This window comes from Sciurus carolinensis, chromosome X, assembly GCF_902686445.1.
Source record: "Sciurus carolinensis chromosome X, mSciCar1.2, whole genome shotgun sequence".
Taxonomy (NCBI): Eukaryota; Metazoa; Chordata; class Mammalia; order Rodentia; family Sciuridae; genus Sciurus; species Sciurus carolinensis.
Window position 1 is genome coordinate 110,687,495 of NC_062232.1, and position 27,956 is coordinate 110,715,450.

Sequence of the window (27,956 nt, forward strand, 5' to 3'; positions counted from 1 at the left end):
GGCGGTAGTGCTCCAGCTATGGCCACCAGCCCTGCTCCTGCGCGCTCCTCTCCCGCCCTGGCGGTCTGAAAAAACGCCACCAGGAGAGAAAGGTACCAGGAAATCTGGCTACCTTGTGCTTTGCCCAGTTCCCTGGAGACAAACTAGCTCTCAGTGCTGCTTTTCCTTCCAACTCTGCTTTTATTGAAAAATGCTTATGTATTCTGTGATTCTCACACACGGTTTGCCCACGTTGGTCAGTACTTGGGGGCAGTTGTCCTGTCGGTGCAGCGGCCTCCAGCTTCTTTATCCTTCAGTTTTTCATCTGAGCTCACAGGGAGGCCCCAGTGGAATGCCTTCCTCCACTGGGCCTCTGCTCTCTCTGATTTCATGTTAGGTTGGGCCCTGCTCCTTGCATTATTCTGTTTCACTCACTCAGTGTTCCTCCCTCAGTAGTTGTGAGTGCTAACCCCAGGTGAGAGAAATGACAAAGTTCAACTAATTTTACTCAATTTTCAGCTTGGAAACAAAAATGTTAATACCATAAGTCTTCTGGCATACTAATTTGCACATGGTGACCTGTCTTACTCCAGGTACTGTGGCCATAGCAAAATGATACCTGAAGCTGAGTAATCTGTAATGACTACACATTTCTTGGCCCCATTGTTCCTAACACTGTGATGTCCAAGAGCTTGGCGATGGCAGAGCCTTTGATGAGGGTCTTCCTGCTGAAGGTGGAGGAGGCCATCTCAAGGAGAGACAGAGGAAGGGTCTTGGAGATCCTTGGCTAGGTAACTCCTGAGCAAACCTTTATTTCCATGGGTGGACTGATCTGTGGCGCTGCGTGAAGGCAGAGTCCTCATGAACCAATCATCTCCCATATGTCCTTCAGTTCCTGGTGACATACAATTTTGGAGAGTAAGTTTGCAATACAGGATCCCCAGGGCACAGCTACTGAGACCATACCATGGAGAAACTCTTACAGTTTCAAAAGAAGCACTACGGGGTCTCCTTTTCTGAAGTGATGTTCATGAGGGTTTATTTTCGAGGTCCCCATTTACACTTCAGGGAGAGAATATTGATGTACAAAACTGGGTGTTGATGATATTCATGAACATCATGTCATCTAAGCTGTGGTGATTACAAATCTACTCTACTCTCAGCAACAGTATACACTAATTTAAATTTAATGGAGATGTATGTTTTGTGGGAAAGTATACACATGAAAAGTTTAGTGACCTTGCTTTTCTTGTCCACACAGGCCTGTTTCTTCACACCTTGGCAGGTGCCATTCTGAAATTTACTAATGGGAGACGGTCATAAGCCATGTGACAAAACATAAAATGAAGTGGCAGATGGCTGGCCTACCACATGTGAGGTACTTCATTTGATCCTTAGACCCACATAAAAAATAAACAATAAAATAAACCCACACTGTCCATATCCAAGTAGGAAAAAATATTTATGTATGTATGTATGTATATATATATATATATACACATATATATATGTATATCCAAAAAAGTGAAATAAAAAGTAAACAATACACTACGAACGTAGACATACAGTGCCCATAAAGTTACAGTCAATAGGGGAAGCGTATTTCTTGCCATGGTGAAATGTCATGTTCTCATGTTTAATGAGGAGACAGTCATAGAAAAGGATAGAGAGCTCATCATGGGTATCATGCCTTCCTCACACTGCACATGAGAAAATATTGCCTCCAGTTCGGTTCATAAGCTAAAGCAGTAGGAATCCCAGAATCCCTGCTTGTATTCGAGAATAGTCCAGTGACATACCCCTTGGAATGGTGAGTTGTTAGCCAGAATAAATCTCCCCCAGCTTCCACAGCTTTCCCAGTTCCCTGATTTCATTCATGGACTTTATCCTCCTTTAGGAGACCATTGGATGCTCAGGAAACTCCAGGACCAGTAACACCCTGTAAATGACCACGTGATGGGAGAAGATCCTCGGGAAAATTAATTCCACAAGGACCAGAGTCCTGATGACTGAAGAGTACATTCAGGCCCTCGGTGGTTTCTCTTGAAAAGTGAATGGAATAGGTACACAAAGCTGAGGTAGGAGGGTTTCAAGTTCAAGGCCAGTGTGGCCAACTTGCCAGACTTTGCTTTTCCTTCCATCCTTCCTCCCTAACTTTCTTTCTTTCCTGGGGATGGGGACCAAGGACTTCCCTATTAGTTCTCAGTTTGGTATCCACTGGAAGGGAAAAACAAAATTTTAAGGGTGAAGCATGTTACACATCAAAAGTGGAAGAAACATGCAAGGAGCCATGACTCTACTTCTAACACATGTGACAACTTGAAATACTATGTGAGCATACGTGTGTCCTATAGAGCTGATAGGCACATCAGTCCTGTATCTTAGCCTGTTTTTGTTGTTGTTGTTGCTATGACAATACTGGAGGGTGACTATTTGATGAAGAATAAAATTTGGCCTGGTGCCATGGCACAGGCCTGTCATTCCAGCAGCCTGGGCGATGAGGCAGGAGGATCAAAAAGGGCAAAGTTGCTACAACTTAGCACGATCCTTAAGTGAATTAGAGAGGTCCTGTCTCAAAATTAAAAATAATAATAATTTTTAAAAAGGATTGGGCGAGTTACTCTGTGGTTAAGCACCCCTGGGTTCCATTCCCAGCATCCCAACCAAGAGAGGGAGAAAATATAGTTTGGCTCATACTTTGGAATCAGGATAGTTCCCAAGTCCCCTGGGGATCTCCTGGACCAGTGGTGAGGGTCTTCTTGCTACATCATAACATGGCGGAGGGCATCCTGAGGCAGGACAGAGCAATCCTGTGGTCGATAGTTGACTTTTATAGCAGAGTCATTCCTGAGCAAATCTGTGAATTCATGAAGGGACTAATCGATGCCTGAAGGCAGAGTCCTCCTGAGACACTCACCTCCCAAAGTCCCTCCAAATACCACTGACCTATCAGGTATTCAGGTTTCAACCCAGGAATTCCAGAGGACACACCTTGCATTTTGAGACATACCTCTTGCTGTCTATTCCATGTTTGTTCAAGGCTATGGTTTCCATCAAACCACTGAGACTGTCTACTTGCGTAAAGCATGTCCATGAGGGTGTATTTTAGTTTCACCTGTCTTCATTTGGGTGGAATGTGGTAAAACAGAACTTAGTACTGATGACCTTCAGGGGGGTTGTGCTCCTCACCTCCTGAAAGCTGTGTTCAACAGAAACCTGACTAGACAATAATATGAGCATGAATTCAAATGCATTATATATTTCTTTTTCTTGAGTGAGACTAAATCTAGAAAATCGTGCATATATATTTAACAACATCCATAGTAACATCCAAAGTTTTATCGGTTCCTTTGTAATGTCTCCTGTTTCTGCTTTTCTTCCCCTTGGTGCACCCTGAATTTGTGACTCCTTGTCTCAGATCACTTGTGACTTCACTAAAGTGTAGGGCTTTGTGGCCACACCAATAATCCCAGCAACCCGAGAGGCCAAGGCAGGAGGATTGCAAGCTTGAGGCCAGCCTCAACAATTTGTGAGGCCCTGACCAATTTATCAAGACCTTGTCTCAGAATGAAAACTTAAAGAGCTATGTGTGTGTGTGTTGCGGGGGGTGGTACATGGAATATCCTCAGTGACTAGACATCGTGGCGTTCAATCCTTAGTCCAAATATTGAAATCAAAAACGAAAAAGGCCTAAGGTAACACCTGGTTGAAGAAAAAAAAATCTCTTTAGTGATGAGACTACTGTAAGATATGTGATCAAATATTTATAAGGAAAATATTACACATAAAACACATGCAGACAGATACCCTATAAAGTCACAGTCAATAGTAGAATGTATATCATGCTATGGGGAAATGTTCTCATGTTGAATGAGAAGAAAAAGATAGAAATGGATGGAAAAGTAAGTATGAGTATCAGGCCAAACTGTGACTGCACATGGGAAACTATGGCCTCCCATTGGGTTCATAAGGCTACAGACACCAGGAATCCCGAAGACCTGCTTTTCTTAGAGCACAGCCAAGTACCAGACCCCTTGCATTGGCAAGTTGTTTCCTAGAGAGGGTCTCCTCCAGCTTCCCAGCTTCCTCAGTGGTCTTCTCACATCAGAGACTTCATCCTCCCTAGGAGAGAATTTGATGTTCCAGGAACTCCACAGCCTGTACCACTGAGTCAAGGAAGTGACACCTGAATGGACAAGATCCTGTGGAAGAGTAAGTTCCACCAGCATGCCAGTCCTGATGACAGAAGAGCAGATTCAGGCCCAGTGTGGTTTTTGATGAGTCCATACTGGAGGCCCAGTGAGGAAGGTGGTCTCAGGATCAAGGCCAATGTGACCCACATGCAAAATGCTGTCTCAAAATTCAAAACTTTTCAATGATTTCAAATTGCAAATTCGAATTCCAAAATAAAAAGGCGCCTGCAAAACTGGTTCCATCCCAGAGGGCAGAAGAGAAGGCAGCCATGTTTCCTTGAGCCTTTGTCTCTGGTGGTGTTTTTTCAGACGGGAAGGGCGGGAGAAGAGCGCTCAGGACCAGGGCTGGTGGCCATGTCTGCAGCTCTACTGCCATCATGAGGACACAGTTTCCAGTCACCCAGCGCCATGAAAGTCTCCTTCCCAGGAAGCCTAGCGCTTGGGATGACCTGTGCAGCAGGGAGTGGCAAGAGGCTTGAGCTCCCACAGTGTCTCCTTGCCTCCTGCTAGGGCCCTGAGGGACCCTGGACACTGGCGCTCTGATGCAGTATAGACCCTACAGAGCTAGGGGCCCAGAGTGGAATGGCAGCGGCCAGGAGATCCTCCCACAGGAAGTCCTGGGGCTGGGCCTGAGTGCTAGGCTGTGCAGACTGGACCTGAGGGGACTCTTAAAAGGATAATGCAGGCACTGTGCATACTAACTTCTTGTTCAGGTCCTTGGAGCAAGAGATAGCAATCCCTTAGGTGACGTCACCATGCTGTTGTGCTCAAATCCCTTCTACCACCAGGGACAACCACAAGGACAGGTCACTTGTAGGTGGCATAGGGCAGCATCAGCTGTGTGTCCAGTGGGTCACGTGCGGGCCCAGTTCTCTGGAGGCCAGAGGGCCTGAAGAGAAGGGCAGAGAAGAATTGGAACTTCTTCCAGGGCAGCAAATATGCAAGGAGGAGGAACACTCAACCCTACCCTTGGAAACCTGTTATTCGGTGGAAACTGTGCAAAAATTCACCTGAAATGCATCGGCGTTTTTATAGTCAAAGTTGAACCTATCAAATTTTAGAAGAAAATAGAGGTGTATTTCTTCCTGTCATTGGATGTGGCAGTGGTTTCTTCCAGAAATTAGAATAGACAGAATGGATGGTGAGTGGCCATCTCTTTTTTCCTCAAGGGATGGGATCACGAACATGAAGAGGCTGCGAGCAGAATGAGAGAAAATAGTTCAATGATCTGGAATCGTTCCCACACCCAGAATGTTGTGCAGAAGCTGGATCCATAACTTGTGAATTGTGCTGCCTTCAAGATGAGTATTCGTGCATCACCACGGCATGCTTTTCTTTGGATAAATTTGAAAAATGGTGTATCTGGCTGTAATGGTGGTCCCGATCCCTGTTTTGGAGAAAGCTGCATACTGATCTCCACTGTGTGTGCGCTCCTATTCCATCCCACCAAGGGTGTACAAGCGTTCCTTGCCCCAATATTCGCCTGGTTAGACACGTTTTTGTGGTGGGATTGTCCTTGCTGGGATATTCTTGCCGTATGTTTCAAGCATTCTAAACTAGATATTGATGTGGATCTATGTCAGTGGTGTAAGGTCATGCCGCAGACTGTGTGAAATACACGTGCTTTACTTTATCTATGAATAGAATTACATGTGCTATGTGTAGGTACGTCCTTTCTTGTGCATATGCAACTTTTTTTTTTTTTTGATGCAAGGGATTAAACACAGGAGCTGTCAACCACTCAGCCATAACCCGTGTTTCACTTTTTTTTTGTTTGAGACACGGTTTGCTGAGATGCTTCGCCTATGCATAAATGGTGAGTCTGGCTTTGAATGTGTGATTCTCTTGCCTCAGCCTCCCTATTGCCTGTCATTAGAGGTATGCACCACACTGCGCAGCTTGCAACTTTATTTAAAGTTGTACATCTGCGTGCTGATGGTCAGTATTGGAAGGATTGTAATGCAATCTGACTCGGGGCCCAGGATTTATATCTTTAGTCTTATATATTTGTAAATAGACAGAGACTTTAATGAAAGCCTGAAGCAGCATATGGATGGAGGTCCTATCTTGGTCAATGTTCTCTGGGGGCATTCCCATTGGTAACTGAATTGGAAAGGCATGGCCTTTTTCTATCTTGCCATGTTGTGTGAATGTAGGAATTTCAGGAAACTCAGTGTTGCTCTAGTATGTACTTAGACTTTAATACAATATGGAGAGAGGAGAATCATAAATCTAGGATCTTGGGTGTACTATAATATATAAATAATATGAATAAAATAATTTCATATAATATACTTTAAAACAATAACTCTGTATGTATGTGTATTAATGTCTTTAATGTTTTATTGTATTCATAACTTTTAAACAGTAGAATTATGTATATCACCGCATATTAGTAAATAAGAACACAGTGAAAAAAAATATGGAGAGAGGATGTATTGCATTAAGCATATATATTTTATCAATCTATATATAGATATAACCATTGAAGGATTTTATGTGAAAAAAACTGTTAATAAACACAAAATGCTTTGTAAAGGCCAGTCCAATACATGAGACCTTTATGAATGGTTTAAAAGTTCATGAAACCCAAGTCTTGCAAATGTTTCATGACATTACCAGACACTTCCCAGGAATCGGAAGTGAAATTAGGGTGTGTAAACAGAATGCATGACTCCATGGAATTGAAATGCAAGGGATGGTAGCATCTCACTGTCTGCATAGATGTTTGTATGAATGTGTTAAAAAAATGGACTTGGATAAGTCAAAGATGGTGTGCATGTTACGTGATGTTTTATGGTAGTGGTTTTCTCTCAATCAAAACATGGCTATTTTGTGAATCATTTCCTAGTTCCACATACCAGTGATCAAAGAGAAGAGATAGAACGGATCCCTAGTGAAAATCAGGAATACTCATAGGTGGGAAAGCCATGGGAAAGAGTCACAGGACATTCTAGGATATGTGTAAATGCTGGGGCTATGATGTTAGCTGATGAAGCCATGATAGAACATGTGTCACCTGTGCTCTAAGAATTTATACTCAGTCCCATGCAGGTGTCCCTTGTGGTGGGATTGTAGAGCTGGCATTCAGTGGTGAGCTCTCTGGAATCTTCCGTGAGAGCTGCACCTCACACAGGCCTCCCAGGGGGCCCAGCCTACCTAGAGCCTGGATCTGAGTAGGGAGGAGTCCTCCATGGGACCTGGGAAGGATGGGAGCCAGGGTGACAACCAAGTGCCTCATGCCTGCATTCCCACTTCCCCAGCCCTTGGTGTAAACATTTCATCTCCTTCCCAGGCAAGGATACCTGAGGTTTGCCTCCAAGAGCCCACGACAATCAGATGCCATGAGGAATCGCTGCAGAAAGAAGGTTGAGTGGAGAGCAGAAATGGGAAGACCCGATCACGTGGAAACTGAGTTCTGGAAGGGAGAAGATGCCAAAGGGGTGAGTGGCTAAGGTATTAAGATTGTGGTTTTGAACTGTGTCTTTTTTTTTCACTCTTGTTCTGTGTGTTCATGTCGTGGAATCCAGGGCTTTGCACACTAGATCTCACATTGATATCCAATGGAAGGGAAAAGTCAAATTCTACGACTGGATCACGTTGTCTCAAATTGAGCCAAATGTCAGGTAGCCATGGTTTCTGAGGTATTTCCTGTCTTCTGGAATCCCCCTTCCTGCATAGGATGGGCACAGGCAGAGCACCTGGAGGCAAGGCTATCTCTGTTTGGTGTGGTAATACTGCCATCCTGACACAGTTTCCTAAACCTCAGAGCCCAGAGCTCTTCCTGCACTAAAGCCCCTGCAAGTGAGGAAGGCTGGGCCTGTGGAGGTCCAATGGGGCCAGCTTCAAGCTGGAACTCACAACCTCTTTGTGTCACCCAGGCAAAGGCAAAGCACAAATGCAGAGTCTTGGTGTTGAACCTGGGTGGTGATGGACACCAGGAATGAGCACACAGGTTCCACTGAACAGACCTGCCCCTCAACACTTGTAGGAGGGATCCAAGTGCCAAAGCACCGTGCCATCAAGAAAGGGCATGCTTGCTGTTGCTCCAAGGGGAAGAATACAAGGCTGGAAACCTGAATTGTCTGCCATAGCCATTTTCTGTCTCTCTCGCTCTTTTTTATTTTTATTTATTTATTTTTTTAATTTGAGAGACTCCAGAGGGTGTTTATTTTGCCTGATTGTAAAATTCTCATTTTGATATTAAAGAATAAATGAATGACCCGATCCCAGATGATTAACACTTTGCATATTAAATACTCATGTCTGTGGTATATAGTCCATCATTTGAAGATGCCTAACATCCTGAAATAGCTGAGGCCCCCAGAATGGACAAGTCGCTCACTGTTTGTGACAGAAACCTGTTTTTCTGGGCACCAACTCAGAGCTGAGGAGTACCTGGCCTAGCGCCAGGGCTGGGGTCAGGGCCTGGGCAAGGACCCGCTCACGACCGCCCAATACAGGCAGCCATGGGGGCTGCAGCAAGGGCTTTCAACTGTGGGGCCGTGCCTCGCCAAGGGGCACTTTGGCGGGCCAGGTTGTTTGTCAGGACCACGACAGAATCCACCAGGCCACAGTGGCCCCTGGTGACTGTGCCAGGTACTGAGCAGGTGGACCCCTGCGCACAATGCAGCCGACGGGAGTGAGCAGGCTCTGCTGTGGCTGCAAACCCTGCAGCAGGGCCTCGGGTGGCAGCAGCGACCCAGAAATCAAGTCCTGGCCCCGCTTCTCCTTCTGCCAAAAACTGTGCCGCCAGCCGCCACTTCAGGGAACTCGGCTCCTCCTGCCGCTGGGCACCCTGAGCCAAGGCGACCTCCTTCCCTCAGCCCCTGAGTGGGTCCCTTGGCTCCTGTGCACCCAGCGCGTTTCCTAGGCCCCGCCCCACGACTTCCGGTGACCAGTCTCCTGCTGCAGCCGGTCCTCTCGGGGTCCCTGGCTCTCCAGGGTCTCTGCTGAGAGCGCGCCAGGGCCCAGGTCTCCCTCAGGGCCCGGGGAGAAGGCCAGAGGCCCAGATCGCTGCCCAAGCCTCTCCCAACTCCTCCACAAAGCCACATCGTGCCCGCAGCTGGGCCGCCTGGGAAGGAGGCTGTAATGGCGCAGGGCCCCTTGAAACTGGGGCCTCACGATGGCGGTAGTGCTCCAGCTATGGCCACCAGCCCTGCTCCTGCGCGCTCCTCTCCCGCCCTGGCGGTCTGAAAAAACGCCACCAGGAGAGAAAGGCACCAGGAAACATGGCTGCCCAGAACTTTCCCCAGTTCCATGAAGACAAACTATCTTTCAGTGCTGCTTTTCCTTCCAACTCTGCTTTTATTGAAAAATGCTTATGTATTCTGTGATTCTCACACACGGTTTGCCCACGTTGGTCAGTACTTGGGGGCAGTTGTGGTGTCTGTGCAGAGGCCTCCAGCTTCTTTATCCTTCAGTTTTTCATCAGAGCTCACAGGGAGGCCCCAGTGGAATGCCTTCCTCCACTGGGCCTCTGCTCTCTCTGATTTCATGTTAGGTTGGGCCCTGCTCCTTGCATTATTCTCTGTTTCACTCACTCAGTGTTCCTCAGTAGTTGTGAGTGCTAACACCGTGAAGAGAAATGACAAAGTTCAATCTCTTTTACTCTATTTTTGAAATGTCATCAGCTTGGAAACAAAAGTGTAAATACATAGATCTTCTGCAGAGGCAATATGCACATGGTGACATGTCATAGTCCACTTTCTCTGGCCATAACAAAATGATACCTGAAGTTGAGTAGTCTGTAAAGACTAGACATTTCATGGCCCCAGGGTTCAGGAGAGTGGGAAGTCCAAGAGCTTGGCATCTTTAGAGCCCTTGATGGGGGTCTTCCTGCTGAATGTGGAGGCGGCCATCTCAAGGAGACACAGAGGAAGCTTCTTGGAGATCCCTGGTCAGGTCACCTCCGAGTAAACCTTTATTTCGATGGGTAGACTGATCTGTGACTGCATGAAGGCAGAGTCCTCAGGAACCAATCATCTCCCACATGTCCTTCAGTTCCTGGTCACATATAATTTTGGGAAGTAAGTTTGCAACACAGGATATCCAGCTAACAGCCACTGAAAGTTTCTGGAAAACTTTTACAGTTTCAACAGAAGCCCTAGGGGTGTCTCCTTTTGTGAAGCGATGTTGATGGGGGTTTATTTTCAAGGTTCCCATTTATACTTCAGGGGGAAAGTGTTGATGTACAAAACTGGGTGTTGAGGATGTTCATGAACATCATGTCTTCTAAGCTGTGGTGATTACAAATCCTCTCTACTCTCAGCAACAGTATACATTAATTCAAATGTAATGGAGATATATGTTTTGTGGGAAAGTATACACATATGAAAAGTTTAGTGACCTTGCTTTTCTTGTCCATGCAGGCCTGTTTCTTCATACCTTGGCAGGTGCCATTCTGGAATTTACTAATGGGAAGCACTTATAATCCATGTGACAGAATATAAAACAAAGTGGAAGATGGCTGACCTAGCACATGTGGGGTACTTGATTTGATCCTTTAGACCCGCATAAATAATGCGCAGTAAAATGAACCCACAATGTCCATCACCAAGTAGGAAAAAAACATATATATGTATGTATTCATGTATACATATATATATGTATATCCAACAAAAGTGAAATAAAATGTAAACAGTACACTACAGAACGTAGACATAGAGACCCATAAAGTCACAGTGAATAGAGGAACCGTATTTCATGCCATAGGAAAACATTAATGAGGAGACAATGTTGGAAAAGGATATAGAGCTCATCATGAGTATCCTGTCCTCCTTACACTGCACATGAGAAAATATGCCTCCAATTCTGTTCATAAGCTAGAACAGTAGGAATCCCATAATCCATGCTTGTTTTGGAGCAGAGTCCAGGGACAGACCCCTTGGAATGGTGAGTTGTTTGGCAGAATAAATCTCCTCCAGCTTCCAGAGCTTTCCCAGTTGTCTGCTTTCATTCATGAACTTTATCCTCCTATAGGAGACCATTGGATGCTCAGGAAACTCCAGGACCGGTAACACCCTGTAAATGATGACCTGAAGGTTCAGGATCCTGAGGAAAATTAAGATCCACAAGGACCAGAGTCCTGATGACTGAAGAGTAGATTCAGGCCCTGTGTGGTTTCTCTTGAAAAGTGAAAGGAATCAGGCACAGAAAGCTGAGGTAGGAGGGTCTCAAGTTCAAGGCCAGTGTGGCCAACTTCTCAGACTTTGCTTTACCTCCATTTTCCTCCCTAACTTTCTTTCTTTCCTGGGGATGGGGACCTAGGTCTTCCCTATTAGTTCTCAGCTTGGTATCCACTGGAAGGGAAAAACAAAATTTTAAAGGTGAATCATGTTACACATGAAAGTGGAAGAAATATGAAGGAGCCACAATTTCTGGGAATTATTGACTTGTCTGTCTGCCTTCCTTCCTTCCTTGTTCAAATTGAGTGGAAGCAGCAGAACGCCTAGAAGGAAGAAGGCTAGCCCTCTCTCGTGGGACAATACTGCCATCCTGAGGAAATCCCTTGAAGAGGTTCCACTCCTAGCCCACCCTGCAGGCAAGGCCGAACAGCTGAGCAAGACAGGACCCCTGGGAGTCTGAGGGTTCACTTACCAATGGAGGCCTCCCAGCCTGGTTGTCTGAGGCCAGGAGAGAGCAAAGCGTAACTGCAGTCTTGCAGTGTAGAAGCTAGAGCTTTAGGGACAGCAGGACTGAGCATACAGGTACCACCAGTAGTGGCCATTCATGCTGTTGTCACACAGCTGCATGGATGGATTACTGAGCATTCAGTCCTGAGCCATCTGGACCCTCCTGTGAGAGCTGCACCTAATGTAGGACTCCCAGGGGCCCTATCCTGCCTAGAGGCTGGGTCTGAGTATGGAGGAGGAGTCCAGCGGACCTGGGGAGGATGTGAGTCAGCCTGACAACCAAGTGTCTTGGGGCCTACATGCCCTCTTCCCAAGGCCTTGGTGTAGACATTTCCTACTCCTTCCTAGGCGGGTACACCTGAGCTTTGGCATCCAAGAGCAGGAGACAATGGATCCCAAGAGGAAAGGCCAGAGAAAGAAGACTGAGTGCAGAGCAGAAAGGGGACGACTTGTTCACGTGGAAAATGGGTGCATAGAGACAGAGAGGAGGCCTGTGGGTGAGTGACTGCGGCCTTGTGCTTTTCTTTCTGATCTTCTTATGTTTTCAGTTTTTTGCTTCTGTTCTGTTTTGTCTTCCAATGTGGTCCTAGGATGAATCACAGGACTTTGTACATTTGGTCTCACATTGATGTCACTGGAACCCCAAAGCAGAATCTCAGCAGGGGAGCATATTTCCTGAATTTGAACAAAATGCAAGGCAGCCATACTTTCTGGAGTGTTTTTCTCCTCTCACGATTTTCTTTTTTTTTTCTTTTCATGCTGAAGGGGCAGAAACAACGCACGGGAGGCAAGTCTATTTAAGGAAACCTTTTCAGTGAATCCCACCTCAAGAGCCCTTTCTGCATGAAAGACTGGCAGATAAGCCAGGAAGGCCCAGTAGCAAGTGTGTTGGGCCGAGATCCAAGTGGGGCATAGCCAGCTCTTTGGTGGGGCCAGGCAGGGCCAAAGCATAAATGCAGAGTCTGTTAGAACCTGATCCACAAGGGACACCAAGTTTCAATACATAGGTGTCCCTAAGACTGTCCTGTCCTGCTGTGGATCCATGGGCTCTAGGACAGTGACATCACAAAAGGGCATTGTGTGTCTTGCTCCAAGGGGACGAACTCAAGGGAAGTGCCCCTGGGAACTGCTTCAGACTTTGAGTGGGTTTCTCTGGTGCAGCCCACACACCTCAGTACCAAGGCCTGGCCCACCCCTTCCGCCCTGTGTCACCATCTCCTGGCTGCTGCTGATCTGTTTGTTTCCTCTCCCTGTCCCAGTTCTATGCAGACAGAGGACCAGTGCCCAGGTCTCCCTCAGGCCACCTGGAGAAGGCAAAGAGGCCCAGCTTGGAGCCCAAGCCCCTTCCAGCTGGCTACACAAAAGCCAGGTCTTCCCCAGCAGCTAGGCCTCCTGGGAAGGAGATGCTAATGCAGCAGACTGCTTGGTAACTATTTCCTCATGATGGTGGGAGTGGCCAGACAAGGCCACCAGCCCTGATCCTGAGTGCTCTTCTCCTGCCCTTCTTGTTCATACCAATGCCAGCTGGAGACAAAGTCACCAGGGACCAGAAGTCCTGATTTTGCCTCCTTCGCTAGAACACGTTCTCAATGGTGCCTTTTCATTTTACATGGTTTCATTTCTTTTTTCCTTTTAAGAATTTAACTTTTGAGCGAGGTTGGCCAGCCCGGACTCAACCTTTCATCCTCTTGCTTCAGCCTCGCAGTCCTTTCTGCTTTTGTTTTCCATTTGCGATTAAACTGAGGCATGAATCCTCAGCCCTGCATTATTACTCTTCTTGGGAATACCATGAACTCTTCCAAATACCATTGACCTCTCACTTCAGGGATTCCAGAGGACACACCTTGCATTTTGAGAGATACTTCATGCTGTCATTTCCATGTTTGTTCAAGGCCGCGGGTTCCATCAAAACCACTAAGACTGTCTACTTGTGTACAGCACGTTCATGAGGGTGTATTTTAGTTTCAGCTGTGTTCCTTAGGGTGAAATGCAGTTGACGTTCATGGGGTTTGTAGTCCTCAGCTCCTGAAAGCTATGTTCACCAGAAACCTGCTCCAGACGATGATGAGCATTAATTCAAATGCATTATAGGTTTCTTTTTCTCCAATGAAACTAAATCTAGAATAATGGACCTATATATTTAACAATATCCGTAGAAACATCCAAATTCTATTGGTTCCTTTGAAAGATCTCCTGCTTGTGCTTTTCTTCCCCTTGGTGCAACCTGAATTTCTTACTTCTTGCCACAGATCACTCCTGAGCACGGCTTTGGGACCCACACCTCTAATCCCAGCAATGTGAGAGGCCAAGGCAGGAGGATTGCAAGCTTGAGGCCAGCCTCAGCAATGACTGAGGCCCTAAGTGCTTTATCAAGTCCCTGCCTCAAAATACAAACTTAACAAGCTCTTTTTGGCGGAAGCTCTTAGAATATTATCAGTGGTTAGGCATCCCTGTGTTTAAACCTGGGTCTAAAATAAAATCAATATATAAAAAGGACTAAGGGGAACATAAGGTTGAAGGGAATAAAAAATACAGAACGACCTGTCTTACAATAAGACAATACTGTAAGTCATGTGATAAAATAAAATTTATGAGGAAAAAATTATCCATAAAACACATGAAGACAGATACCCCATAAAGTCATGGTCAGTAGTAGAAGCCTATTTCATGTCATAGGAAAATGTTTTCATGTTTAATAAGGAGACAAAGATAGGAATGGATGCAAAAGAAAGTATAAGTATCAGGCCAGCCTGTGACTGCACATGGGAAACTATGCTTTCCATTTCAGTTCATAAGGCTACAAACACAAGGAATCCCCGATGCCTGCTTGTCTTGGAGCACAGCCAAGTACCAGACCCCTTGCATTGGCGAGTTGTTTCCTAGAGAGGGTCTCCTCCAGCTTCCCAGCTTCCTCAGTGGTCTTCTCACATCAGAGACTTTATCCTCTCCAGGAGAGAATTTGATGTCCCAGGAACTCCAGAGCCTGTACCACTGAGTCAAGGAAGTGACAGCGGAATGGACAAGATCCTGTGGAAGAGTAAGTTCCACCAGCACCCCAGTCCTGATGACAGAAGAGCAGATTCAGGCCAGTGTGGTTTCTGATGAGTCCCATACTGGAGGCCCAGTGAGGAAGGTGGTCTCAGGATCCAGGCCAATGTGACCCACATGCAAAATGCTGTCTCAAAATTCAAAACTTTTCAATGATTTCAAATTGCAACTCCAAACTCCAAAATAAAAAGGTGCCTGCACAGCTTGTTCCATCCCAGAGGGCAGAAGAGAAGGCAGCCATATTTCCTTGAGCCTTTGTCTCTGGTGGTGTTTTTTCAGACGGGAAGGGCGGGAGAAGAGCGCTCAGGACCAGGGCTGGTGGCCATGTCTGCAGCTCTACTGCCATCGTGAGGACACAGTTTCCAGTCACCCAGCGCCATGAAAGTCTCCTTCCCAGGAGGCCAAGTGGTTGGGAAGACCTGGCCAGCAGGGAGTGGCAAGAGGCTTGGGCTCCCAAGGTGTCTCCTTGACTCCTCCCAGGGCCCTGAGGGACCCTGGAAACTGGCGCTCTGACGCAGTATAGACCCAACAGCGCTATGGGCCAGGAGTGGAATGGCAGCGCCCAGGTGATCCTCCCACAGGAAGTCCTGGAGCTGGGCCTGAGTGCTAGGCTGTGCAGAGGGGACCTGAGGGGACTCTTAAAAGGATAATGCAGGCACTATGCATACTAACTTCTTGTTCAGGGTCCTTGGAGCAAGAGATAGCAATCCCTTAAGTGACGTCACCATGCTGTTGTGCTCAAATCCCTTCTACCACCAGGGACAACCACAAGGACAGGTCAGATCTAGGTGGCATAGGGCAGCATCAGGTTCATGATCAGTAGGTCACAGCGGGCCCAATTGTCTGGAGGCCAGGAGGGCCTGAAGAGAAGGGCAGAGAAGAATTGGAACTTCTTCCAGGGCAGCCGATGTGCAAGGAGGACGGACATGCAACCCTACACTTGGAAACCTGTTATTCGGTGGAGCCTGTGCAGAAATTCCCCTGGAATACATCGGTGTTTTTATTGTCAAAGCCAAACGTACGAAATTTTAGAGGAAAATATAGTTGTATTTCTTCCTGTCTTTGGATGTGGCAGTGGTTTCTTGCAGTAATGGGAGAAGACAGAATGGATGGTGGGGAGGCCATCTCTTTTTGCCTCAAGGGATGGGATCACCAACATGAAGAGGCAGCGAGCAGAGTGAGAGAAAATAGTTCAATGATCTGGAATCGTTCTCACACCCAGAATGTTGTGCAGAAGTTGGATCCATAACCTGTGAATTGGGCTGCCTTCAAGATGAGTATTCGAGCATTACCATGGCGTGCTGACCTTATCTTTTCTTTGGATAAATTTGCAATATGGTGTATCTACTGGAATGGTGGTCCCCACCCCTGTTTTCGAGAAAGCTGCATACTGATCTCCACTGTGTGTGTGCTCCTATTCCATCCCACCAAGTGTGTACAAGCGTTCCTTGTCTCAATATTCACCTGGTTAGAGACGTTTTTGTGGTGGGAATGGCCTTGCTGGGATATTCCTGCCATATGTTCCAAGCATTCTAAACTCGATATTGATGTGAATCTATGTCAGTGGTGTAAGATGATGCTGCAGACTGTGTGAAATGTCACATGCTCACCTTTTTCTGAGGTTAGGAGTACACGTGCTATGTGTGGGTACGTCCATTCTTGTGTATATGCAAGTTTTTTGTTTGTTTGTTTGTTTTTATTTGGTGCAAGGGATTAATCACAGGAGCTGTTAACAACTCAGCCATAACCTGTGTTTCACTTTTTTTCTTTGAGGCAGGGTTTGTGAGTTGCTTAGCCCTCTCTTTAATTGCTGAGTCTCGCTTTGAATGTGTGATCCTCTTGCCTCAGCCTCCCTATTGCCTGGCATTGCAGGCATGCACCACATAGAAGGATTGGGATGCAATCTGACTTGGGGTCAGGGACTTATATCTTTAGCTTTCTTAGTTTGTAAACAAATAGAGACTTTAATGAAAGTCCGAAGCAGCATGTGAATGGAGGACCTATTCTGATCAAGGTTCCCTGGGGGCAGTCATGTTGGTGACTGAATTGGAAAGGCATGGACTTTTGCTATCTTGCCTTGTGTTCAATGTAGGGTTTTTAAAAAATTCAAAGTTCTCTAATATGTACTTAGGAATTAATGGAATATGAAGAAGAGGTATTGCATTAAAAATATAGGTTATATCAATTAATACATATATATAACTGGTGAAGGAGTTTATATGAAAAATTGTTAAATAAGCAGAAAATGCTTTGTGTATACCAGCCCATTACACGAAACCTTTGTGAATGGTTTAAAGTTCCTGACACCCAATCTTGCAAATGATTCATGACACTACCACACACTTCCTGGGAATCAGAAGTGAAATTAGGGTGTGTAAACAGAATGCATGACTCCATGTAATTGAAATTGAAATGCAAATCGATTTTAGGAACTCTCTGTCAGCATAGATGTTTGTATGGATGTGTTGAAGAAACGCAATTGAAAAAGTCATCCACAGTGTGTCTTATAGGATGTTTTATGGTAGTGGTTTTCTCTCAATTATAACGTGGCTATTTTCCGAAACCTTGCAAGTTCCATCTCACAGTTATCCAAGAGAAGAGATACAACAAATCCCTAGTGACAACCAGGAATACACATAGGTGGGAAAGAAATGGGAAAGAGTCACAGGACATTCTATGATATGGGTAAACGCTGGGGCTATGATGTTAGCTGATGAAGCCATGTTAGAACATGTGTAACCTGTGCTCTAAGAATTTACATTCACTCCGATGCAGGTGTCACTTCTGGTGGGATTGTAGAGTTGCATTCAGTGGTGAGCTCTCTGGACACTCCTGTGAGAGCTGCACCTCACACAGGCCTCCAAGGGGGCCCAGCCTACCTAGAGCCTGGATATGAATAGGGAGGAGTCCTCCAGGGGACCTGGGAAGGATGGGAGTCACGGTGACAACCAAGTGCCTCATGCATACATTCCCACTTCCCCAGCCCTTGCTATAAACATTTTCATCTCCTTCCAAGGCAAGGATACCTGAGGTTTGCCTCCAAGAGCCCAAGACAATCAGATGCCATGAGGAATCGCTGCAGAAAGAAGGTTGAGTGGAGAGCAGAAATGGGAAGACCCGATCACGTGGAAACTCAGTTCTGGAAGGGAGAAGATGTCAACGAGGTGAGTGGCTAAGTTCTTAAGATTGCCTTTTGAACTGTGTCTTTTTTTCTCTCTCATGTTCTGTGTGTTCATGTCATGGAATTCAGGGCTTTGCACACTAGATCTCACATTGATATCCAATGGAAGGGAAAAGCCAAATTCTAGGAGTGGATCATGTTTTCTCGAATTGAGCAAAGTGATAGGCAGTCAGTTGGAGTTTGGAACATACTTCCTGTCTTCTGGATCACCCCACCACCACTGGATGGGCACAGGCAGAGCACCTGGAGGCAAGGCTATCTGTTTGGTGTGGTAATACTGCCATCCTGACACTGTTTCCTAAACCTCAGAGCCCAGAGCTCTTCCTGCACTAAAGCCCCTGCAGGTGAGGCAGGCTGGGCCTGTGGAGGTCCAACGGAGCCAGCTTCAAGCTGGGCCTCACAAACTCTCTGTGTCACGCAGGCAGAGGCAAAGCACATATGCAGAGTCTTGGTGTTGAACCTGGGTGGTGATGGACTCCAGGAATGAGCACACAGGTGCCACTGAACACACCTGTCCCTCAACACTTGTAGGAGGGATCCAAGTGCCAAAGCACCGTGCCATCAAGAAAGGGCAAGCTTGCTGTTGCTTCAAGGCCTAGTACCCTGAATAGTCTGCAAAAATAGTCAAAATAGTCTTTTTTTCTTTTTTCTTTTCTTTTCTTTTCTTTACTTGAGATATTACAGAGGGTGTTTATTTTACTGGAGTGTAAATTCTCATTTTCATATTATGGAATAAATTAATGACCATTCCGATTACTAACACTTTGCAGATTAAATACTCATATCTGTAGCATATAGTCTATCACGTGAAAAACAGGGCGTGAGGGAAACCACAGATGTCCACCTGTACATGAAGCCTGACATCAGGCTGTAGTAGATGGGGCCCCCAGAATGGACAAGTTGCTAATAGTTGGAGACAGAATCCCGTTCTTCTGGGCTCAGCAACTACAAGGAAGGGCCCTTCTGAGTAGCTGATGAGCCACAGAAAGTCTCATAGTCCTGCAGGTCAGTAAGAGCCTGCAACCCCAGCAAGCTGCTCAGTGGGAGCTGGGCCTCCACAGCTGATTACAGGGGAAATGCCCACTGAGGGAGTCAGGAGAGCAACACGCTGCCCTCTAAGAGACCCAGGCCGCAGGGATCTTCACCATTCCAGTGCTTGTAGGCAGCCAGGAGGACTTGTTTCCACAAGCAGCACCCTGCCTGGACCACAGCTGGTCACCACCTCTGCTGTGGTTACTTGGGGCAATAGGCAGTGATAGCCAGGCCCACGGTCACAGGTGTCCACTGGGATTTGACCCTGGAAGCACAGGTCCCTGGCCAGCACCAGAGGACGGCCAGATCAGCATTCAGACTTCTTGGAGCAGAGAGGGAGGGAGCCAGCTGTCTGAGCAGGGAGTCACCAAGTCAGAGCTGAGGAGGATCCATCCTAGCTCCAGGGCTGGGGTCAAGGCCTAAGCAAGGGCCTGCATGCCACCGCCCAATGGAGGTGGCCATGGGGGCTACAGCAAGGGCTTTGGCCTGTTGGGCCAGTGCCTGGCCATGGGGTACTTTGTCGGGCCAGGTTGTCACCGCTACCACAGCAGAGACCACCAGGCCCCGAGGGCTCCATTCTGGCTGTGCAGCCTACTGAGCAGGTGGATCTCTGAGCGCACCACAGTGCACATGGTGGCCAGGAACTGCTCTGGCTGCAGGCCCAGCTCCTCTATGCTAGCTGCCCCTTGCAGCACGGCCTCTGGTGGCAGCAACTACCCCATAAGTCCTGTATTGATTCCGTTTCCCTTCTGCCAAAAGCGGTGCCGCGAGCTCCCACTTCAGGGAACTCGGCTCCTCCTGCCGCTGGGCACCCTGAGCCAGGGCGACCTCCTTCCCTCAGCCCCTGAGTGGGTCCCTTGGCTCCTGTGCACCCAGCGCGTTTCCTAGGCCCCGCCCCACGACTTCCGGTGACCAGTCTCCTGCTGCAGCCGGTCCTCTCGGGGTCCCTGGCTCTCCAGGGTCTCTGCTGAGAGCGCGCCAGGGCCCAGGTCTCCCTCAGGGCCCGGGGAGAAGGCCAGAGGCCCAGATCGCTGCCCAAGCCTCTCCCAACTCCTCCACAAAGCCACATCGTGCCCGCAGCTGGGCCTCCTGGGAAGGAGGCTGTAATGGCGCAGGGCCCCTTGAAACTGGGGCCTCACGATGGCGGTAGTGCTCCAGCTATGGCCACCAGCCCTGCTCCTGCGCGCTCCTCTCCCGCCCTGGCGGTCTGAAAAAACGCCACCAGGAGAGAAAGGTACCAGGAAATCTGGCTACCTTGTGCTTTGCCCAGTTCCCTGGAGACAAACTAGCTCTCAGTGCTGCTTTTCCTTCCAACTCTGCTTTTATTGAAAAATGCTTATGTATTCTGTGATTCTCAGACATGGTTTGCCCACGTTGACCAGGACTTGGGGGCAGTTGTGGTGTCTGTGCAGCGGCCTCCAGCTTCTTTATCCTTCAGTTTTTCATCAGAGCTCACAGGGAGGCCCCAGTGGAATGCCTTCCTCCCCTGGGTCTCTGTTCTCTCTGATTTCATGTTAGGTTGGGCCCTGCTCCTTGCATTATTCTCTGTTTCACTCACTCAGTGTTCCTCCCTCAGTAGTTGTGAGTGCTAACCCCAGGTGAGAGAAATGACAAAGTTCAACTAATTTTACTCAATTTTCAGCTTGGAAACAAAAATGTTAATACATAAGTCTTCTGGCATACTAATTTGCACATGCTGACCTGTCTTACTCCAGGTACTGTGGCCATAGCAAAATGATACCTGAAGCTGAGTAATCTGTAACGACTACACATTTCTTGGCCCCATTGTTCCTAACACTGTGATGTCCAAGAGCTTGGCGATGGCAGAGCCTTTGATGAGGGTCTTCCTGCTGAAGGTGGAGGAGGCCATCTCAAGGAGAGACAGAGGAAGGGTCTTGGAGATCCTTGACTAGGTAACTCCTGAGCAAACCTTTATTTCCTCGGGTGGACTGATCTGTGACGCTGGGTGAAGGCAGAATCCTCATGAACCAATCATCTCTCATATGTCCTTCAGTTCCTGGTGACATACAATTTTGGAGAGTAAGTTTGCAATACAGGATCCCCAGGGCACAGCTACTGAGACCATACCATGGAGAAACTCTTACAGTTTCAAAAGAAGCACTAGGGGCGTCTCCTTTTCTGAAGTGATGTTCATGAGGGTTTATTTTCGAGGTCCCCATTTACACTTCAGGGAGAGAATATTGATGTACAAAACTGGGTGTTGATGATATTCATGAACATCATGTCATCTAAGCTGTGGTGATTACAAATCTTCTCTACTCTCAACAACAGTATACATTAATTCAAATTTAATGGAGATGTATGTTTTGTGGGAAAGTATACACATGAAAAGTTTAGTGACCTTGCTTTTCTTGTCCAACAAGCCTGTTTCTTCACACCTTGGCAGGTGCCATTTTAGAATTTACTAATGAGAGGCGGTCATAAGCCACGTGACAAAACATAAAATGAAGTGGCAGATGGCTGGCCTACCACATGTGAGGTACTTCATTTGATCCTTAGACCCACATAAAAAAATAAACAATAAAATAAACCCACACTGTCCATATCCAAGTAGGAAAAAATACTTATGTATATATATATATATGTATATATATATATACACACATATATATATGTATATCCAAAAAAGTGAAATAAAAAGTAAACAATACACTATGAACGTAGACATGCAGTGCCCATAAAGTTACAGTCAATAGGGGAAGCATATTTCTTGCCATGGTGAAATGTCATGTTCTCATGTTTAATGAGGAGACAATCATAGAAAAGGATAGAGAGCTCATCATGAGTATCATGCACTCCTCACACTGCACATGAGAAAATATTGCCTCCAGTTCGGTTCATAAGCTAGAATAGTAGGAATCCCATATTCGCTGCTTGTCTTGGAGCATAGTCCAGTGACAGACCCCTTGGACTGGTGAGTTGTTAGCCAGAATAAATCTCCTCCAGCTTCCAGAGCTTTCTCAGTTGTCTGATTTCATTCATGGACTTTATCCTCCTTTAGGAGACCACTGGATGCTCAGGAAACTCCAGGACCAGTAACACCTTGTAAATGACCACGTGATGGGAGAAGATCCTCGGGAAAATTAATCTCACAAGGACCAGAGTCCTGATGACTGAAGAGTAGATTCAGGCCCTCGGTGGTTTCTCTTGAAAAGTGAACGGAATAGGTACACAAAGCTGAGGTAGGAGGGTTTCAAGTTCAAGGCCAGTGTGGCCAACTTGCCAGACTTTGCTTTTCCTTCCATCCTTCCTCACTAACTTTCTTTCCTTCCTGGGGATGGGGACCAAGGTCTTCCCTATTAGTTCTCAGTTTGGTATCCACTGGAAGGGAAAAACAAAATTTTAAGGGTGAAGCATGTTACACATCAAAAGTGGAAGAAACATGCAATAGCCATTACTCTACTTCTAACATATGTGACAACTTGAAATACTATGTGAGCATACATGTGTCCTATAGAGCTGATAGGCACATCAGTCCTGTATCTTAGCCTGTTTTTGTTGTTGTTGTTGCTATGACAATACTGGAGGGTGACTATTTGATGAAGAATAAAATTTGGCCTGGTGCCATGGCACAGGCCTGTCATTCCAGCAGCCTGGGCGATGAGGCAGGAGGATCAAAAAGGGCAAAGTTGCTACAACTTAGCACGATCCTTAAGTGAATTAGAGAGATCCTGTCTCAAAATTAAAAATAATAATTTGTAAAAAGGATTGGGCGAGTTACTCTGTGGTTAAGCACCCCTGGATTCCATTCCCAGTACCCCAACCAAGAAAGGGAGAAAATTTAGTTTGGCTCATAGTTTGGAATCAGGATAGTCCCCGAAGTCCCCTGGGGATCTTCTGGACCAGTGGTGAGGGTCTTCTTGCTATATCATAACATGGAGGAGGGCATCCTGAGGCAGGACAGAGCAATCCTGTGGTTGATAGTTGACTTTTATAGCAGAGTCATTCCTGAGCAAATCTGTGAATCCATCAAGGGACTAAATCTATGCCTGAAGGCAGAGTCCTCCTGAGACACTCACCTCCCAAAGTCCCTCCAAATACCACTGACCTATCAGGTATTCAGGTTTCAACCCAGGAATTCCAGAGGACACACCTTGCATTTTGAGACATACCTCATGCTGTCATTTCCATGTTTGTTCAAGGCTGTGGTTTCCATCAAAACCACTAAGACTGTCTACTTGCGTAAAGCATGTCCATGAGGGTGTATTTTAGTTTCACCTGTCTTCATTTGGGTGGAATGTGGTAAAACAGAAATTAGTACTGATGACCTTCAGGGGGGTTGTGCTCCTCACCTCCTGAAAGCTGTGTTCAACAGAAACCTGACTAGACAATAATATGAGCATGAATTCAAATGCATTATATATTTCTTTTTCTTGAGTGAGACTAAATCTAGAAAATCGTGCATATATATTTAACAACATCTATAGAAACATCCAAAGTTTTATTGGTTCCTTTGTAAGGTCTCCTGTTTCTGCTTTTCTTCCCCTTGGTGCACCCTGAATTTCTGACTCCTTGTCACAGATCACTTGTGCCTTCACTAAAGTGTAGGGCTTTGTGGCCACACCAATTATCCCAGCAACCCGAGAGGCCAAGGCAGGAGGATTGCAAGCTTGAGGCCAGCCTCAACAATTTTTTTTTTTTTTTTTTTTTTTTTTTTTTTGCGGTTCTGGGGATCGAACCCAGGGCCTTGTGCTTGCAAGGCAAGCACTCTACCGACTGAGCTATCTCCCCAGCCCCAGCCTCAACAATTTGTGAGGCCTTGACCAATTTATCAAGACCTTGTCTCAGAATGAAAACTTAAAGAGCTATGTGTGTGTGTGTGTTGCGGGGGGTGGTACATGGAATATCCTCAGTGACTAGACATCCTTGTGTTCAATCCTTAGTCCAAATATTGAAATCAATAACGAAAAAGGCCTAAGGTTACACCTGGTTGAAGAAAAATCTATGTCTTTAGTGATGAGACTACTGTAAGATATGTGATCAAATATTTATAAGGAAAAAATTATACATAAAACACATGCAGACAGATACCCTATAAAGTCACAGTCAATAGTAGAATGTATATCATGCTATGGGGAAATGTTCTCATGTTGAATGAGAAGAAAAAGATAGAAATGGATGGAAAAGTAAGTATGAGTATCAGGCCAGCCTGTGACTGCACATGGGAAACTATGGCCTCCCATTGGGTTCATAAGGCTACAGACACCAGGAATCCCGAAGACCTGCTTTTCTTAGAGCACAGCCAAGTACCAGACCCCTTGCATTGGCAAGTTGTTTCCTAGAGAGGGTCTCCTCCAGCTTCCCAGCTTCCTCAGTGGTCTTCTCACATCAGAGACTTCATCCTCCCTAGGAGAGAATTTGATGTTCCAGGAACTCCACAGCCTGTACCACTGAGTCAAGGAAGTGACACCTGAATGGACAAGATCCTGTGGAAGAGTAAGTTCCACCAGCACCCCAGTCCTGATGACAGAAGAGCAGATTCAGGCCCAGTGTGGTTTCTGATGAGTCCCATACTGGAGGCCCAGTGAGGAAGGTGGTCTCAGGATCCAGGCCAATGTGACCCACATGCAAAATGCTGTCTCAAAATTCAAAACTTTTCAATGATTTCAAATTGCAACTCCAAACTCCAAAATAAAAGGCACCTGCACAGCTTGTTCCATCCCAGAGGGCAGAAGAGAAGGCAGCCATGTTTCCTTGAGCCTTTGTCTCTGGGTGGCGTTTTTTCAGACAGGAAGGGCGGGAGAAGAGCGCGCAGGACCAGGACTGGTGGCCATGTCTGCAGCTCTACTGCCATCATGAGGACACAGTTTCCAGTCACGCAGCACCATGAAAGTCTCATTCCCAGGAGGCCTAGTGGTTGGGAAGATCTAGCCAGCAGGGAGTGACAAGAGGCTTGGGCTGCCATGGTGTCTCCTTGACTCCTGTTAGGGTCCTGAGGGACCCTGGACACTGGCGCTCTGATGCAGTATAGACCCTACAGAGCTATGGGCCCGGAGTGGAATGGCAGCGGCCAGGAGGTCCTCCCACAGGAAGTCCTGGGGCTGGGCCTGAGTGCTAGGCTGTGCAGACTGGACCTGAGGGGACTCTTAAAAGGATAATGCAGGCACTGTGCATACTAACTTCTTGTTCAGGTCCTTGGAGCAAGAGATAGCAATCCCTTAGGTGACGTCACCATGCTGTTGTGCTCAAATCCCTTCTGCCACCAGGGACAACCACAAGGACAGGTCAGTTCTAGGTGGCATAGGGCAGCATCAGCTGTGTGTCTAGTGGGTCACGTGCGGGCCCAGTTCTCTGGAGGCCAGAGGGCCTGAAGAGAAGGGCAGAGAAGAATTGGAACTTCTTCCAGGGCAGCAAATATGCAAGGTGGAGGAACACTCAACCCTACCCTTGGAAACCTGTTATTCGGTGGAAACTGTGCAGAAATTCACCTGAAATGCATCGGCGTTTTTATAGTCAAAGTTGAACCTATCAAATTTTAGAAGAAAATAGAGGTGTATTTCTTCCTGTCATTGGATGTGGCAGTGGTTTCTTCCAGAAATTAGAATAGACAGAATGGATGGTGAGTGGCCATCTCTTTTTTTCCTCAAGGGATGGGATCACGAACATGAAGAGGCTGCGAGCAGAATGAGAGAAAATAGTTCAATGATCTGGAATCGTTCCCACACCCAGAATGTTGTGCAGAAGCTGGATCCATAACTTGTGAATTGTGCTGCCTTCAAGATGAGTATTCGTGCATCAGCACGGCGTGCTGACCTTATCTTTTCTTTGGATAAATTTGAAAAATGGTGTATCTGGCTGTAATGGTGGTCCCCAGCCCTGATTTGGAGAAACCTGCATACTGATCTCCACTATGTGTGCACTCCTATTCCATCCCACCAAGTGTGTACAAGCGTTCCTTGCCCCAATATTCGCCTGGTTAGACACGTTTTTGTGGTGGGACTAGCCTTGCTGGGATATTCTTGCCGTATGTTTCAAGCATTCAAAACTAGATATTGATGTGGATCTATGTCAGTTGTGTAAGGTGATGCTGCAGACTGTGTGAAATACACGTGCTTTACTTTATCTATGAATAGAAGTACATGTGCTATGTGTAGGTACGTCCATTCTTGTGCATATGCAACTTTTTTTGTTTTTTGATGCAAGGGATTAAACACAGGAGCTGTCAACCACTCAGCCATAACCCGTGTTTCACTTTTTTTTTTTTTTTTTTGAGACAGGGTTTGCTGAGATGCTTAGACTATGCATAATTGGTGAGTCTGGCTTTGAATGTGTGATCCTCTTGCCTCAGCCTCCCTATTGACTTTCATTAGAGGTATGTACCACACTGCGCAGCTTGCAACTTTATTTAAAGTTGTATATCTGCGTGCTGATGGTCAGTATTGGAAGGATTGTAATGCAATCTGACTCGGGGCCCAGGATTTATATCTTTAGTCTTATTTATTTGTAAATAGACAGAGACTTTAATGAAAGCCTGAAGCAGCATATGGATGGAGGTCCTATCTTGGTCAATGTTCTCTGGCGGCATTCTTGTTGGTAACTGAATTGGAAAGGCATGGCCTTTTTCTATCTTGCCATGTTGTGTGAATGTAGGAATTTCAGGAAACTCAGTGTTGCTCTAGTATGTACTTAGACTTTAATACAATATGGAGAGAGGAGAATCATAAATATAGGATCTTTGTTGTACTATAATATATAAATAATATGTATAAAATAATTTCTTATAATATACTTTAAAACAACAAATCTGTATATGTGTATTAATGTCTTTAATATTTTTTTGTATTCATAACTTTTAAACAGTAGAATTATGTATATCACCGCATATTAGTAAATAAGAACACAGTGAAAAAAAAATATGGAGAGAGGATGTATTGCATTAAGCATATATATTTTATCAATCTATATATAGATATAACCATTGAAGGATTTTATGTGAAAAAAACTGTTAATAAACACAAAATGCTTTGTAAAGACCAGTCCAATACATGAGACCTTCATGAATGGTTTAAAAGTTGATGAAACTCAAGTCTTGCAAATGTTTCATGACATTACCAGACACTTCCCAGGAATCAGAAGTGAAATTAGGGTGTGTAAACAGAATGCATGACTCCATGGAATTGAAATGCAAGGGATGGTAGCATCTCACTGTCTGTATAGATGTTTGTATGAATGTGTTAAAAAAATGGACTTGGATAAGTCAAAGATGGTGTGCATCTTACGTGATGTTTTATGGTAGTGGTTTTCTCTCAATCACAACATGGCTATTTTGTGAATCATTTCCTAGTTCCACATACCAGTGATCAAAGAGAAGAGATAGAACGGACCCCTAGTGAAAACCAGGAATACACATAGGTGGGAAAGCCATGGGAAAGAGTCACAGGACATTCTAGGATATGTGTAAACGCTGGGGCTATGATGTTAGCTGATGAAGCCATGATAGAACATGTGTCACCTGTGCTCTAAGAATTTATAGTCAGTCCCATGCAGGTGTCCCTTGTGGTGGGATTGTAGAGCTGGCATTCAGTGGTGAGCTCTCTGGAATCTTCCGTGAGAGCTGCACCTCACACAGGCCTCCCAGGGGACCCAGCCTACGTAGAGCCTGGGTCTGAATAGGGAGGAGTCCTCCAGGGGACCTGGGAAGGATGGGAGCCAGGGTGACAACCAAGTGCCTCATGCCTGCATTCCCACTTCCCCAGCCCTTGGTGTAAACATTTCATCTCCTTCCCAGGCAAGGATACCTGAGGTTTGCCTCCAAGAGCCCACGACAATCAGAAGCCATGAGAAATATCTCTGGAAAAGAAGGTTGAGTGGAGAGCAGAAAAGGGAAGACGAAGACCCGATCACGTGGAAACTGAGTTCTGGAAGGGA

General features: G+C 46.2%; 2 long non-coding RNA genes across 2 annotated transcripts in view; both read left to right on the forward strand.

Annotated features, from left to right (window-relative positions):
• LOC124972077 (uncharacterized) overlaps positions 1-638 on the forward strand; it is a 42,038-nt gene extending 41,400 nt beyond the window's left edge. The window contains exon 10 of the long non-coding RNA XR_007106430.1: positions 573-638. This is a non-coding gene — a long non-coding RNA (uncharacterized LOC124972077). The remainder of the gene's footprint in view (positions 1-572) is intronic.
• On the forward strand, positions 632-27,908 carry LOC124972078 (uncharacterized). The gene is made up of 10 exons (XR_007106432.1): positions 632-770; positions 1,241-1,357; positions 1,877-2,057; positions 7,468-7,615; positions 11,154-11,336; positions 12,155-12,303; positions 17,871-18,018; positions 20,783-20,980; positions 22,090-22,270; positions 27,817-27,908. It is a non-coding gene; the product is annotated as an uncharacterized LOC124972078 (long non-coding RNA).
• The last annotated feature ends 48 nt before the right edge of the window (positions 27,909-27,956 follow it).